Here is a 14,059-nt window from a genome sequence, read left to right on the forward strand (position 1 = left end):
ATCTTTTGCTACAGTGTGAATCTTGGGGCAGCAAAGCATGCACGAATATAGCTGATTTGTTATCAGTATGATCCTTCGTATGGCATGGGCAATATTTGTTTACATTGGAATGGATTACTAAAAGGTTTCAGCATATAAGCATTTGTGAATTTCTTTTGACAGAATTTGTTGTGAGCCTTCTTCCCTTCTCCCCCAAAGAAAAATATGCTGACAGTAGTATTAGTTATAGGTGGGATGGCAAAGTAAGAACATAAGGACAGTCAAATGATAATCTATAGATTTTAATGTATTAGACCAAATGTTATTTAATCTACAAGACCAAATGTTAATTAATCTATTAGACTAAAATAGGACTTTGTTCGATTGGTTGGCCTGTATGCATGTTTGTTCTTTTAAAATCTAGGAGAGGTCCTGTTGCATTTAATTTGCAGGATGTGCTCAATTTTTGTTGTATTTGAATTTCATTTACTTGAACTGTTTAATGACTTAGACGTCATTAGAGAAGTTAGAAACGTTTTTTAGTGAAGATTGATTCCCATCTTGTAAACAAGGTTTGGGATTTAGGAGTTACTGTAAATTAGCAATATTACCGAGTAACCCAGTGGTGAATTGAATGTTTCTCCTCTCAGTGATTACAAGTGCTTTTCTGAGAAAGACTTACTTCTCTTGTTGATTCAAGACTCAGGAACTGTCAGCTCATAATTTTTTGCCCAGGGTTTAGAAAGGACTTATTTGGACCACAATCATCCCAGGGGCACTTGATGAAAATCCTGCCCAAAACAGCATTACATTCATTCATTCATTCATCCTTATTTATTTATTTACAAAAGGTTTTTTATGGTGGGTTTTTTTTGTTTTTGTATATTGACATCTACAAATAATACTAAATCCTACATGAAAACAACTATGTTAGTTATACTATGGCTATTCTTTCTCATTCCCAAAACACATTACATTTAAAATGTAATTCTGTGGACTTGACAGTTGAGAACAGTATTGTAAGGCAGACTGTAGTATTCTTAGAGCAAGCATGTTCTCAGTTCATCAAATCTGATGAGTACTTTGCTATCATGTTTGGAAAATGTTTGGAAATAAGACATCCCAAAGTGAGCGTGCTCTCTTTGTTAAGAGGAATGATTTTTCCGTCCAGTTTCACCTTTGGTTGTTTTCATCTGATAGAAGGGGATTATCACAAGATTTTAATTTAATTGTGTGACAAGGATAAGACTTGAAGAATGATCTTACATAATATTTCTAAAAACAAGGGAAACTAAAGTGTATATAGTACTTTTAAAGGGGTGATACAACCTAGCAGAGGCTATGCATACATTTTGGGTTCGAGATTTTTATTCATTTTATGACTTTGGGCAAAGTATAACATCTTTCCACGTCTTCAAAATGGGAATGATCTAGAATGTCTTGAGAATTACTGAGTTAACACACCCCATGGTGCTATTAAACAGTAAACATACTGCTTTTACCTTTTGTACTTCTGTGATACCACTTTAGTGTGGCTTGATATATTAATTTTGAGATTTAATTTATTTGAGAATTTTAGTAAACCGTATAGACTCTATTACCTGCTATTTTATAAGCCCTATGCTATAAAAAGTAAATATAATAAAGATAACCTGCTGCTCTTAAAAAAATCTCGACAACCTAGAGAGGAAAATAGACATCTATGCAAATAATACAACAGAATGAAAGGGAAAGTACTGCCTGTTGGTCAAATATGGAAGAGCTGGTCTTCAACTTTTTTTGAAAAGTGGCTGATAACATCTAGTCCCAGTAGGGAGTTTATGCATAATACACAATGTGCATGTGCAAGCTACAAAACACTACCCAAAAGTGAGGTGTTTTAAACCAAAAAAAAAAAAAAAAAAATGCTCTGTGGTGGAAATATTGAGAAATGGGGCCTTGACTGGTGAGAAACCCATGAGTTTGATGCCAACTGTAAAGGGGACTCTAAAGGAGGAGAGAAGAAGGAAAAACCCCCGAGTGTCCGAACAATGTTAACAGTTGTCACCTAATGCTCAGTATATTCTTTTTGGTACTTTTTGCCATTTTACTTTTAATCTTTAGGAGCTACATTTTGAGTATGAGGTAAAACACTTGATTTTCCTGGCATTATTTTTGCTAACATGAAGGATCCAGAGGCAGGCAATTCTCTGAGCCTGATTTAATTTAGCAGTTTTTAGTTCCACTTATAGTTAGCCCTTTCACCCAATTGATTTTTCAAGAACAAATCCAGGCTTTCTGTCAGCATGAAGTTTTGTGCAGATCTATCATTTAGGGGCAAAAATCAGGGAGCAATTATTCTAGCTTTTAACAGGAATTACAATGAAATTTTAGGCTGGTATTAACAGTCTTTAAACACCAAGGATAATATATCTTGGTTTTATCAAACTCCTTGTTGATTTTTTAAACAGTTAAATGGTGAAGATTTGCCATCTGTTATTAATAGGAAATGTCATTCAATAAGTGGTCAAAATCTTCTGATTCCATCCTTAAAGCGATGATGTGCCTTCATATCTATATAACCTTATCAATCATAGAATACTTAAAATTTTACTGTTAGGCCAACATTACACAAAAAGGTGAGTTTAAAGTCAAAGTGTTGGCAGGTACGCTAAATTAGTTCTTTATATCACCTGACTTTTAGCAATTTTGGTGTAACAGTTTTCTAATTGGTTGGTTGGAAGCAAAGGATGAAATTGTACTTGAAAGAAAGGAAGCCATTCCAGCCACAAGGGGGAGTAAGAGACTAATTTCCAAATAGGTGGGTCCCTATTGCAACAAAAAAGCCTACATTTGTTTTAGAATTTTTAGAAATCTAGGAATGATAAAAGGTTGTGGCTCTACAGAATAAAGTGAAAATTCTGGGAAATTTCTCTTTGTGCACAAGCGAATGTGCAAGACTAGAAATTTGAACTTTTCTACATTGTGCTGTAGAATTGGAATTAAATTTCCTGTTGAGGGTGATACTTGAATTTACATTCATGTGATAGTTTGAGTTTCTTAGTTAAATAGTAAAATAAATTGAGAGTTGAACTTCATAGAATCATTGAATTTTAGGTTTGAACGGGCATCTAGAATAGCCTTTTCATTTTCACAGATCAAGGAACTCTGAAGCTCAGGTTCAGTGACATCTATTAGGTCATGTCATACACGTTAATAATTTCTGTCCTTTGCGGTAGAATCCCTTTCATTAATAGATTGAAACATGTTATTTACTCTGCTATAAGATGTGTGGATTTTACGAGGGATAGAGGCTTGTCAGAATAACTATGTTTAATTTCATTGAAAGTGATGATAGTTTTAGACTATATTTTAGGGTTCTTTACTTAAATGAAAATAATAGGAATCACATTTGAGCCCCCTTGTGCCTCAGTTTCTTGCCGTCTCCCTTTTAACCACCAGCATTTTTTGTGCATGATATATATGAGAACGAAATGAATGTTTCTTAACCTCTCTTCATCTGTTGTGTTCATGGAAGAGGGCCATGATAGTACGATTTAAAACAGGAATGGGTTATGGAGGCTTTGGTCTTTTCCACTCACATATTTGGTGAGGTCAAATTCAAGGAGACTTAACCCCAGCTCTATTTTCAAATTACAGTCCATAAATGTCTCATTAGAGGTTGATTTTTTGCTTTGATATTCTGGGGGTATTTACCATTTGCTAATGATATTTTGTGTATATTTATATTTGTGGAAATTACATTTACTATGTTGACCAATTGGTGCAACAGTCTCTAAGACAAAGTAGGAACCTTCTCTCCATCCCTCATTTTTATTTACAAATTCATGCCTTGTTTTAGTGCTTTTTATCTCCTACGTACAAATTTTACCAATTTGTAAACTTGGTAAGGAAGTTTGAAAAACAGATGAGCACAAAAAAGAGTACAAATTTTACCAATTTGTAAACTTCCAGTAAAGAAGTTTGAAAAACAGATGAGCACAAAAAAGATACAAGGATGGAGAATAGAACTCACTGGTAATGCTATCTTCCAGCAAATAGTCACTATTAAAAAGGACTTTTCTTTAAAACTTTTTGTATAATACTTGTAATATTAAATAACCAGAAAGGAAAATAACCTTTTCTACATATTAAATTATCTTTCTAACCAGTTATATTTTAATTTTTCATTTTGAAATTTCAAATTCAGGAAAAAATGGAAAAATAGGAAGAATTTTCTATACATCCTTTACCTGATTCTCCAAGTGTTAACATGTTATAGAACCATAGTATAATTTATCAAAATCAATAAATTAATAAAGTAATTGACAAAATAAACTATGTAACCTATAGAATTTATTCATAAATTATACCACTTTAATCTCCTAATTCTGGTCCAGAATTTTCAATCCAGGATCATACTTTACGTTTCACTGTGTTATCTCTTTTGTTTTGGATCAGTTTTTCAGTCTTTGCCTTTCATGATTTTGATACTTTCTAAGAGTACTGGCCAGTCTATAATTTGTCTGGTGATTTCCTCCTGATTAAATTCAGATTGTGCATTTTTGGGGATGAATTCCTGGATCTGATTCTGTGCCCTCCTTGGTGCATCATATTAGGAGACACATGATATTGTCTTGTTACTTAACCAGTTAGACAGGACATGAGATATCCCAGCTCTGTAACTTGTAACTTTCATTTAAACATGTTTTTCATTAGTTGGCTTTGGGTAGTCTAATTGGCAAGCCCAAATCACAGCACACTGCCCAGTGATTTAGTTTGAGTGTTTAGTGGCAAGGGGCATGGCTATTCTTTAGGGCCGAAATAAATATATAGACAGTCCCCGACTTAACAATGGCTCCACTCAAGATTTTTCAACTTTACAGTGGTGTAAGAGTGATATGCATTCAGTAGAAACCATACTTTGAATTTTGATCTTTCCCCAGGCTGATGACAATGCAGCACAGTCCTCTGTCATCACGTGATGCTGGGCAGCAGCAGCAAGCCACAGCTCCCAGCCAGGCATGCGATCGGGGGTAGAACAGCCAGTGCAGTGCAAAGGGTATGGTGTTGCCAGCATTTTTGGGGTATCGTGTTCTGAGAATGTTTAAGGTAGGCTAGGCTAGGCTGTGATGTTCAGCAGGTGAGGTGTATTAAATTCACTTAGGTGTATAAAAGGTGCGTTTTCAACTTCGCTGTATTTTCAACTTGAGATGGGTTTATCCAGTTGTGTCGAGTATCTGGATAAATACTTTATAATGAGTACTTGCTAATTTTTTGAGTTTAAGGACCCTTAGTCAACAAATTCTTGTTCCCATTTAAGAGAGCAAAAGTGACCTTGAATTCAAAGAAAATCTAAGGAATAGTGGTGGGGTGGATGGTTCAGTGTATTAGAAGCTTTCCTGGGATAAAATTGGGAGGGAGATTTTGAAATTAATGCTAGAGTAAAACAATAGAAAATTGAATGAGGGGTGGGTCATGCTTTTGAATTTGAAACTATCATTCTTGGTGGCAGTTAGTACCAAAATCCAGGCTTCCTGACTTCCAAACAAATTCACTCTGCCTTGCTATACCACAAACTAGCCTCCCACCCTGTCTCTGGTGGATTTTTTTGTATCCCTTGCGCCTCTTTCAAAGGGGTTATTACATAAAAACCTGGAGCTTATCCAAGGATTCTGGAAGCATTATTAGGATGTACCTAGCCTGCTCCTTGGCTGCTGTTTCTGAATATATGTGCTTAGTACAACATACGTAATTTTTGAGCAATTTCTTAAGACTTCAGAGAAGCAGAACATTGAGTGTTTTTCATTATCTAACATACAGTAAGTGTCAACTTCAGTATTTTGTATCATGTTTTATCTTCGCTATTTAGAAGTTTGGTAAAATGGTGACCTCTTGATAGTCTTCAGCTTGCTGAGCCTTTTCTTCACTCTCTGAAGACAGTTCTAAGTTTTCTTCAGTTATATTTAAATGAAGCTGTCAAATTATGCACATTTTATAATTCAACATGAGAATTTAATATTTGAATGCCTAATATGTGCAAAAGGTGTCTTTAAGGAGCCTGTAAGTAGATTAAGAATACATGTGTATGTAAAAAGTTAAAGGTGGTGCAAAATTCTTTTAAAATATACTTGCTCTGAATAATAATTTAGACATTATAGAGCATAGGACATAAAGGAAAAAGGAAACTTCTGACATCCCACCTCCTCTGGGGTAACCTCTGTTAGGCATTTTTGTATCCTGCAAATTTGCATTCTGTCCTTGAAGAATACACATGAGTAAGATCATATACAAACTGTTCTGTGCATTGTGCCTGCGCGCACACACTTTGATGTATATTTTAGGCTTCATTCCTTGTTGGCATACACCTCATGCTTTTTAATCTCTGTATACTGTTATAAGGTCTGTATACTGTTACAAGGGTGTGACATTTATTAGCTAATGTGCTATTGACCGAAATTAGAGTATTTCCTTTTGTTTCTCCTTCAGTTAAAAACCCTTCATTAGATACTAGAGGTACAGCAAATGTGGGCTAAACTGAATGGTTCTGAGAATTAGTTTTAGGGAGAACATAGAATTAGAGCTAGGTATGAAAAGGTGTAAGGACAGAGTACTTTAAATCAGCAATTCTTAAAAGTGATCTGGGGAGCCCTGGCAGTCCTTTCAGGGGGTCTGTGAGTTGACAACTATGTTCATGACAATACTAAGTCATGGTTGGCTCCTTTCTATGTGAACATTAGCATGACGCAAAAGCAGTGGTGGCTAAAACTGCTGGTTCCTTAACACTAATAAAAGGCAGTGGCACCATCTGTATTATACGGTCTTCAACATGCACTCAGTTAAATAAAAAATAAAAAAAAAGACAACTGGCTTCACTTAATGTGCTTGAAGCTGTAAAATTCTTTTTATTAGTAGCCTTTATGTAAACATCTTTTTAATACTCTGTGAAGCAAAATGGGAAGTACAGCAGTATTTCCAGAAAAAGAATTTAATTGAATAGTAAACTGAAGTAGCTGCTTTTTTTTTTTCATGGAACACTCTTCAAAGAATGACAGGCAAGCTATGGTTATTGAGACTTGTGTATTTAGCAAACATCTTGAAAATGAAGTGAGCATGTCACTTTAAGTGAAACATGATATTTGTGACTAATAATAAAAATTCAAGTTTTGAAGCAAAAATGAGAATTTCAGATAACTTGTACTCATTACCTTGATCTTGACAACTTTCCAGAATTTTATGAGTATAAAGTGGTATTGAGACCAAAAAATTTTAAACCATAAATGTGGAGCATTCATTGTTACTGCTTAGCTTTTTTTCTAGAAAGCATACCTGAGAAATAATAAGTACTAAGGTTAGAATGAGTAAGTTAGCATTTTTTAAATATAAGGAAATTAGTTCATATAAGAGGAAAGTTCAGAACTAAGATGGGTTTCTGGGAGGGTGGTGGGTTGGTTGGTTAAGGTGTCATTTTAAAGCTACTATACTATAGTAATTTACTTATTTAGTGTAGACAGTGCTTGAAGGAAAGAAAATAATTGGTTAGGGAATGTGGTACCAGCTTGCCAAGGGGTGACCATAGAGGAGATGGGCCTGAAGAAAGGCGGAAAGTGTGCTCAGATGTGGAGGGCAAGCGGCAGCAGCGGCCAGGGAACCCAAAGGAATTAGGCCACAATGAAGGCCAGCTCAGTCTCTTGGAACAGTCTGAGCAGAAGACTGCAGATGCAGTGAGTGATAAAGACCAAGTCTCAGGGACAGAAGAGGCAGGCCGCAGCAGAGAGATGCTGAGTTCTCTTGCACATCTCGATTTAAATGAGTCTCCCATCAAGTCTTTTGTTTCCATTTCAGAAGCTTTAGTGAACTTTAAAAAGCAGTTTACTGTCTGGCTGCCTGGCCAAAGCAGGCAGAGGAAGAAAGAAAAATTCTGAATTTCTAGGGTCTGAAGGTCAACAAAACCATTAGCAACCAGTGGGCCATGTTCATTAAGCTTTAGTCGTCCCCAGTTTCTTGTTGAGAAAGTTTGGCCCTACAGTTTCCTTGACCAGCACCTACTCAGCGTTCTGGTTTTTATGGTTTCTATGATGTATACAAACAACCATGTACAGTATTCTGTTTTATAACAGCCTGTTTGAATTCACTTATAGTTAAAATAAAATTTAAATTTATCTATGTTTGTTTGAAATCCTGTTTCAGTACGATGGAGAGCTTCCTTTTTTCCTGTGTGACAGGGTTTCGGGTGGGGATTTTAATTGTGGGTTTTAATTGTGGAGCTACTTCTTAGACTCATAAGTTACATGTTTCGGGGGCGGGGGAAGTATACTGTTTTACCCTCAAATGATAATACTTATTCTGTTCTAAATGGTTTCTATATATGTACTCACTTAATCTTCACAACAATCGTGTGTATTATATTTACTACTATCTCCCTTTTACAGATGAGAAACCTAGGTCCTGGGAGATCCCAGAACTTTGTTAGGGTGACATACCTAATAAGCAGTGAACTGGCGTTTGAATTTAGACAGTAGGTGGTTTGTCTCCGTAGTTTGTGCCCTTTACAAGTATGCTACAAAAAAGAATAAGACTAAGTATCTTTTCTCCTTTGATGTGACTTAATTCTGTGTTTTCAAATGAAAGTTTTTTGCGCATGATTTTACCGCCTTTACTAGCTACAGGAATTGTAGATTACTTAATCCAAAGTGAAGTACTAAAATAGAGAGTACAAAAACATTAAAGCAGATTTTTGAATGTCCAGGATCCCATACCTTATATGAGTAGAACACCTACTCTCATTTATAACTCTTAGCAGCCTTTGAAGTAGATTTTCATTTTAATCATTTTATAGATGAGAAAGTTAAGGCTCTGAGATCTCAAAATTAATGATGAGAGTGGAATTCAAAGTCGGCCTGATTTTAGAGTTTATTTCTGTTACACCAAGCTATTGCTCTAAGAAGTGCCATCAGCTCAGGCAGCAGTTTTGGTGTTTTCTAGTCTAATTATCTAAAGATTTGATGTTTTACTCTTCCTATTTATTAATTTCAGGCTATAACCAATCATACTAAAGGACCAGTGAAAGGAGATAGATATATCACTAGAATAAAGATGGATTTTCAGTTTATAAACCTTGCCTTAGAAATATTTGGCCACAGTCAGTATTTGATGTTTATTTAAATTCCTATTATGGGGGCAGGTAGAGCCTACCCTAGGAAAGGCAGTCAGAACTAGATAATGTCAGTTTATTTGGTTCCTTAATTTTTATACACTCTAAAGTCAAAGTATTGATGTTATGTAGACCTCTTTGGATCAAGGCATGTGTTATAAAAACTATTGTTAATATATTCTGCCATGGGTAAATTGACAGGTTTGGGGGGGATTCATTACTTGAACCTATAGATCTTGGGTGTTTTTCACAACCTAAGAGTTTAATTGTTGTACCAATGTTGTAGAAAGAAATCTTATCTTGAATATATCAAACTCCACATAATTTACTTGTTGATTACATTAAGGCTTAATGCCCTCTCTTCAGAATCATATGTATTTAGCTCTGGTGAGGTATTGGATATGGGCTTTTACTGGCATCTTGCTTCCTATCCCACTTATTAGAATGATTACTGTATAAAGTCAGAATATGTATGAACTCTAATTCAGCAAATTAATCTTACATGTTTGAAAATGTTGGCCACGATATCTTTAAAACACAGTGGCTGTCTTCAAAAACAGATTTTTTAAATTGCTTGAGGAAATACTGTGAATTTCTACATCAGATTATATTTCAGCAAGAACCATACGGATTAACATTGTAGCCTTAATTTGGTGCTGTGTAAAATGTTTGTAAATTTCCTGTTTGACCTGAAAATCCTTTTCCATTATAAATTACATGTAGATTAGAAAATTAATGTGCTATGTTACATGAAGAATTTTACAAGTGGAAGGGACATCAGTAGTCGGCCTAACCTTTGTTGAAGTTGTGACGTTCCTCACCTACTACTCATATAATGCTATCTCCTTTTTAAATGTCCCAGAGTCTTCATTGCTTTTATTGTACTACTGTAGATGAATAAAATTTAGGAGATTGCATTGTCTGTTTAGCAGCGTACTCTCTCAAGTTTTTGTACATTTTGAAAATAGCTGTCCTTTCTCCCTTCTGTTTCCCATTTTGCTTGCTTCCAATTTTTTCCCTGTCACTGCTGCTTTCTGATAAGTGCTGCTTCCTTTTTTCCCCTTTGTTCTTATTTCCATGTTGGTCTTCTCCCTGTGTTTTCCTCTTTCCTCTGGCTTCCAGATCTGGAAAATTGAGCTTTTATTTTCCTTCGGTCAATTTGACAAATTAACATATTTAATCACCTATTTAGTGTTATAATTACAGTAATTCAATTAGAGTTTAATGGGGCCACATCTGAGTTACGAATCTTCTCTACAAAAGACCCAAGTGATCCTCTCATTTCTCCTTAAAATCTGTCAGAGAGGAACTCAGTATCTGATGGGGTGGCCCATTCCAAGTTTGGACTACTCAGACAATTTTTCTCACATTGAGCAGAAATCTGCCTCTTCCTAAACTTAACTAGTCTTGTCTTCTGGAGCCATTCATGTCATATTCTTTCAACCTTGGTAACAGTTTGTAATTTCCTCATCATTCTTGCTTGCTTTCCTGGATAGAGTTTGCTTTCCAGTTTAAAAATGCCTATCTTGATACATTTTTAAAGGAACAATATACTCTAGATTTGGTCTCATTAGCACAATGTAGAACTGAATTATTTTCCTTAATTCCTAGTTTTATTAATATCTTGAAATCATGTTATCTTTTTTAGTAGGTATATCACCCTATTGAGGCAGAGAAGATGTAGCATAATGTTAGTACAGGTGGGATTGTCTAGTTGGAATTGCATCTTTGTAATTTAACTGGTTTTAAACACACTACATTACATTGCTGGGCCCCATTGTCTTTATAAGATGGGGATAATTGTAGTTTCTGACTCAGATAAAGTTATGGAAGGATCAAATTAAAATCCATATAAAGTGCTTAATTTGTCAAATATCATGTTTGTTATTTAAATAATGTTATGATTATTTTTCTCAGTTGTCGATTGCATAACAAACCAAACTTCATGACTTTACAATCATGATTTATTCTTTCTTGGGATTTTGTGGCTTGTCTGGACTCCATTGGGCAGATCTTCACATAGTATTGGCTGGGGTCACGTGTTGCTCTGTGTTCAGCTGGGTCTGAACTATCCAAATGGCTTTACTTCACATGTCCCATGACTGGGGCTGACTTGGCCTTGCTTTCCCCCAGGGTAGTTTGACCTTTTACACGCTGATTTAGGGCTCCAAGAGCAGAAGGTGAAGTTGCCAGTCCTCTTAAAGGTTAGGCCCAGAACTGGAACAGCAGTCATTTCCACTACATTGTGTTGGTCAAAACAAGTCAACAAAGTCGGGGGAAAGGAAATAAATTCTACCTCTTGACAGGGGAGAAGCAGTGGCATATATGACCAGGGTTGGCAGGGGAGTTTGTGGAGGCCATCTCTGGAGACAGTCTACCACAATTCTGTTCTTTCATAGCTTTCTGAGCCAAAATGTCAGCCCCTTTAAATGTAATCTTTATCCAGTCTTTCTTGCCTTTTTTTTTTTTTTAATGTTAATGGTTCTTAGCTTTATGTCACTGGAAGGTAGATAAAAGTATACCATTTACCATTACTTAACTTTTGTTTTTTAACAGCTTTATTGAGGTATAATTGACAAAGAACTGCTCATATTTAATGTGTACAATTTGATGAGTTTGCTTTATCAACTTAATCTAGTCAGCATTTCACCAGAAACATTTGCATGGTTGATACTTGGCCCTTTTGGTCCATCATTAGGCCAATAAGCAACCTGACTACTGTTATCTCACCTTCCTGTTACTTGTAGGTTCTGGTTGAGAGAAAGTAGGTTCTGGTTAAAGTATTTTTGTTGTTCTTAATGTTTTAATCAGACTTAATAGCTGATTCAGTATTCACGTTAGGGGACGAGGTGCTTAACTGCTATTTAAAAAATTGTGTGAATTAACCTCTGTAAAATGATACAGATTACTACTCATAAAAGATGGAGTACTAATTCTCGTAACATTTTTGACAGCTTGTCTAAATAACTTCTACAAGTTTTCTGATGTATACATTAAAGTTTTGTCTTTAGTGATTCACCCTGAACTAACTTGACATGTTTATGGCCTTCGTCTTTACATATAGGGAGTAGGTTACATAAAGTCATTGCAGAATAAGGTCATTGCAGCGTGAAGTGCTTGACTAGGCAGTGTCATTCTCAGTCTCCATTGTTCTCCCTACTAGGCCTCTTGTCCACAAACTTAGAGACTGTCTTGCTCACTATTATATTCTCAGTGTCTAGCACAGTGGCATTTAAGTATTGGAGACTAAGTGACTGTAAAAATATGTTGAAGCTGTAAAATGTGAAATGATTTCCTGGCTGGGCTTATCTGAAAATATTCTTAGTATAGTCTTACGTGTGTGCAAGTGAGCTAGGTCACAGTGTAATTGTATACGAAGCCTTCTTTAAATTTAAAAATTTCCTCCCATTATTTAATTTGAAGTTATTTGTGAATTCTGGTTCATCATACTACACTATTTCTTTCCTTAGACTTTATAGTTTAATCTTTAGCCTAGCCAATCAGAAATAGAAATTAACCCTTAAAAATGTGGAGTTGCCACAGTTTAAACCTAGACCAACTTCAGAGCTACTGTGTAATACCATCTTCCATAATGGAATGAATAATGCTTTTTGTATTAAGATGTAAAACCTGAAAAGACCTGGTCATTTGTTTCTTAAGTGAAAAAACATGCACTTAACTATACCATGTTTCCCCGAAAATAAGACCTATCCGGACAATCAGCTCTAATGTGTCTTTTGGAGCAAAAATTAATATAAGACCCAGTCTTATTTTACAATAATATAGGACCGGGTCTAAGACCCGGTCCTATATTAATTTTTGCTCCAAAAGACACATTAGAGCTGATTGTCCGGCTAGGTCTTATTTTCGGGGAAACTGTATTAAATGGAACTATCTTGTACCATATGAGGCAGATCCCCAAAGAGCACTTGGTTCAAATGTCCAAACACTTTTGCAGCTGAGATCTCTTTGAGTATGAAGCTGTGGGTGTGGTGTAGGAAAGATTTTGTTACCCTAATCAAAGTGCTCTTCTGATGTCAGGCCAGTAGTTTTAAATATTGGTTAATAATCACAGGAGACATCATTTTAGGTTGACTCTGTCACCTCCAATCCCTTTCTATAATATATTGCAACTTAGCCCTACTGCCATCTTGGCCACTCCCTACTTCATCTGGGTGTCTAGCTTATCATATACAAAGGAGGGAGAAGCTGTATTAAAGCTTACTCATCCACCCACCATTGCACCATAACAATGGGGGTAAACATACAGAGAGCTACTTAAAAGCATTTTACAAATTATTTTACATGTAAGTAGGTGCTACATAAACTCCAGACCTACTGGATGACTGCCAGAAGAATAGAAACCAAGTATTAGATACCCTTTTTCCTTGTTAAAAATGACTTGTTTGGGGCTAAGCCCATTTGAAAATTCACTTTCGCCTTGATTCCTAGATTATATTTAGTAAGAGGAAGTAGGGGTGGTGAGAGTTGTTTGAAAAAACAGAAACCAAAAAAAAAACCACACAAAACCATTTTCCTAATTCTACTACTGGAAGAATCTTTCTTCCCCTTAAAAGGGAAAGGGAAAAAAAAAATCACTAGTTTATTGTTCTCCCTGCCCCCCAATTTGATAACATTTTTTTGCTTTAAATCACTTGTAAGATATAATTATTAGCATGTTAGGATTTAAATCAGTTTAGATTGCTATAGTTTTAAACAAAATTATGTAAGATGAAGTTTTTATCTGTTGTCTTGAGTGATCTGTAAAACATGTAACTTGTTAGCTAAAAATCATTTTAATGAAATTAAAGGTTTACTCTTCAGATCTGTAATTCTCATAATTCTACTACTGTATTAATTTAGTTAGGAAAAATAAAACTTTTACTTTGAAAAGCTTTTTATGTGTTGTGAGGTATTACTTGAAGTTAATTTTGTTCTGTTTTCCTG

The 14,059-nt window shown here is 35.4% G+C and overlaps 1 protein-coding gene across 5 annotated transcripts in view; it reads left to right on the forward strand.

Annotated features, from left to right (window-relative positions):
• Positions 1 to 14,059, forward strand: part of YWHAZ (tyrosine 3-monooxygenase/tryptophan 5-monooxygenase activation protein zeta) — a 34,978-nt gene that overhangs the window by 13,872 nt on the left and 7,047 nt on the right. The gene's annotated exons all lie outside the window — the stretch shown is intronic.

Source organism: Rhinolophus sinicus, chromosome 6 (genome assembly GCF_057876585.1).
Source record: "Rhinolophus sinicus isolate RSI-liver-muscle chromosome 6, RSI-T2T, whole genome shotgun sequence".
Classification (NCBI taxonomy): domain Eukaryota; kingdom Metazoa; phylum Chordata; class Mammalia; order Chiroptera; family Rhinolophidae; genus Rhinolophus; species Rhinolophus sinicus.